The sequence below is a fragment of the Micromys minutus genome, assembly GCF_963924665.1.
Source record: "Micromys minutus genome assembly, chromosome: 12".
NCBI classification, from domain to species: Eukaryota; Metazoa; Chordata; class Mammalia; order Rodentia; family Muridae; genus Micromys; species Micromys minutus.
This window is the reverse complement of record NC_137981.1, coordinates 59,921,578-59,925,095: the sequence shown is the minus strand read 5'-3', so window position 1 is coordinate 59,925,095 and position 3,518 is coordinate 59,921,578.

Here is a 3,518-nt window from a genome sequence, read left to right as displayed (position 1 = left end):
GTTCCGGGGATGATGGGACAGAAGAGAGCCACCATGCGGTGTTTCCTTTACAGTCCTCCTGACAGCCCTCCTGACTTAAGAAAGGAGTCTTCCTACCAGCTTCAACAGCAGCCAAGTGCTTAACAAGGGATCTGCTTGGCCACAGAGAAGCCAGAAAACTGCAAGACCTTGGTCCATTCCACCTGGACTGTGACCAGCCCTGAGTCATCCAGACCCCAGGTTAGAGCAAGTGCATTGTATTTTTCTCTTGTTAAACAATTATTTCAGTTCAGTGCATGGGGCAGCTGATGCTAATCTAGGGGGTTCTGGGGATTGAGCTCAGGTTGTCAGGCTTGGTGGCAAGTGCCTTTATCCACTCACTCACCTCCAATACCAGGGCTCCTAAAAGTCAGTGTGCTTCATGGAATGTGCCCCAAAGTGTGTCAAAACAAGCTTTTGTGGCTGATCCACTCATGCACAAAGAAGAAACCTTATGAGTGAAGACCATATTTTCAAACTTGGTAAATTGAGGAAGAAAACCACAGAAAAGCCACAGTCAAAAGAATCAAAGTTGTGGCAGTAATCCGATGTAACACAGAATCCATGCCTACTTGGCTGATGAGTGAGTGCCCAGGCAGCTGCTCTGCTTGCTCCCAATGATCCGTTTAAAATGGTCTTCTTGGGAAGCAGTGAAGACTTAGTGTTGTTTGGCACACACTGACCTCACCAGTGACAGAAGGGAGCCTCTGGCCTGGGACTTTGCAGATTGAGTGAACAGCTTTGCAAACCCCATGAGCTCCGAGCACATCTCGATAGTGCCTGCAGTGCCAGTTAGCCATCCTCCCTCCCCATCCACAGAAAGGTTACTTTCTCTCAGCTCCTCCCATTCCCCAGTTTGGCCTGGTAAGCCCTGAGCTCTGCTTTGGGACTCAGCTCAGCACCTCCAAGTCTACAAGGGTCTTCCCTCCCTCCACACCTCGACCCTGACATTTGTTGCCTTCTCTTGCCCCTTGTTCTGTGTTTCTACAGCTTATCCACAATTTGGAATCTCAGCCTTCAGGGTCACTAGCATCCTCTGGGGCACCCTTAACAAGCAATCTGGCTTGCTTCCCTGGGTTCTGGGATCGACTCTAAGAATGTACATCTCTAAATAAGTGTCCTTGGCTGGCCAAGGACAACATGCTGATCATTTTCTGCATCACCAACTTCATGCAAGATCTCCCACCAGACTGTGCATAGCTTGAGATTAGGAAGCTTTCCGTGCAGTTTATACCTGAGGTCCAGATGTTCTAGCAGTCACTCAGTGACTCTAAAAAAATGACCAAGGGGTCTGGAGAGACAGTTCGGCATTAAGAAGACTTGCTCCTGCAGAGGCCTGGGATTGGGCTCCCAGAATCCATGTGGTGGCCCACAGCCATTCCTAACTCTAAGTCTAGGGCAGCTAATGCTCTCTTCTAAAGTCCTAGCACATGCATACATGCAGGAAAACACCCATATACACACAACACATTTTAAAGAATGAATCTTTATGCTATGCTAGGCATCATTTTAGACATCAGAATCAGATAGTTAAATTATTTTTTAGGTTACATAACTTTTTAAAAAAGATTTTGGAAAATGTTTGTTTTTTACAATAAATACAAATTCAAGTGCTAATAATGGCCCAATATGCCTACTATGGCACTGATTTTGTAGGGCAGTTTTTCCCTGCAGTGGGGCCATTGCTTCACCCAAATAAGGTGGTGCATTTTCCCTAAAAGAAAAGTGATCTTGGCCTTTCTAGATCAATGACCACCATCAAAAAGGGTCTTCCCTATTAGTCACTGTGAATGGTTTCCCACTACTATATCCAAACATGTCCCCACAAATTTATGGCTGCATCAAATATCAGATACTAAAACAACCAATTTTTTTTCTACCTAAGGCATCTAAGAAAATTTGAGGTCTGTCATATTTGACACAGTCTTTATATCAAAGAACTGAGTTGGATTTCCACCTTGCCCAAGTTAGTAGGCCTGTGATTCAAGTCAGTGACTGACATATCAGCACGGGTATCCAATAAATCCTGGAAATGACTCTTTTGTCCCTATTATGATTCCAGGTTTAATAATTAAAATATTATACTACCAGCATCTGTGTGCTGTGGTGTTAGGATCCACGTAAAACAATAAAAGCAGTTGTGCGATAGTCTGTTAGTCAGCAGATGGAGGGCATTACCTACCAATGCCATCACAACTGGGAATGTCAGTCAAGAGGCCCCTGGTTCCTGTTGGCAAATGGCCAAATATTTCTGTGTGTAAAATTTGGACATTCTGATTATGAGTTAAAAAAAAAAACTTCTTTTACCTTTAAATCATCAGTCACATTGTCAAGAGTAGCCACAATGAGATTTCCTCATTTGAATTATATTGATTCCCCTGGATTATTATGTCTGACCAGCATGACCTGCCACAGAATTTCTAAATTAGAATCTTGTCTTGTTTATCAAATTCAGAATGAAGGTGGTACCTTAAAAAAAAAAAACATTTCTGGCATTCAGTGCCTTTTTTTTTCTTCTTCTTTTCAGATAATCATTTTCTTAAAACAAAATAAAACATAATATAACAAAACCACACTACCTAACTAACAGGAGAAGAACCCCGAGAGAAGGATCAAGAATCAAAGACCCTCTCTTTACTCACACACTCAGGATAGGTCTATCTTAAAGACTGAGTATGTTTGACATCGACAAATGTGCTTAAAAGGTTTTCTCTTCAAAGTCTTCAAAATCAAAGCCTTAAGACACTGTCATTAGGTACGTGGATGGGGAGATACAATACAGGGGTGGTATATAAATGACTAATACTCAAATGGTTCTTTCCCACTCACATTATGATCAAAGTTTGTATGTACTGTGTACAGGGTTATGTGTGCATGCACACACAAACAAACTTAAGTTGTTGTTCCTTGGGTGCTAGCCACCTGATTTTCTGAGACAGGGTATTTCATTGGTTCAGAACTCACCAAGTGGGCTAGGATGGGCAGCCAGCAAACCCAAGAGAACCACCCACCTCTTCAGTGCTGGGAGTACAAGCATGCATCACCATGCCTAGGCTAGTTTTTAAAGTTGGTTTCTGTGGGGATTGAACTTAGGAACTCTTGCTTGAAAGGCAAGCACTTTACTGCCTGAGCTATCATCCCAGGATCAAACCATGATCAAATTTGAGGCTTGCCATTGTGAGTCAGTGACATCAAACAGCAGAACTGCCTCGGAATCTATTCTCTTCCTGTGGCCACCCAAACCAGTGACATAACTGCCCTATGGTCCAACACACTACTGTGAATGTACAGTAAAAATATTAGGAGAGGCTGGGCATGGCAGTGGGTGGCTCTGGACCCAATACTCTGGAGACTGAGCAAGGCAGGACGGCCACCAGAGAGTTGAGACCAGACTGGACTACATGGTGACTTTTGAAGTGAAACTGGGCTACAGAGCAGAACAAGACCCTACAACAATAACAACAACACATTTAAGTGAGATTAACATTTTATTTGTTTGT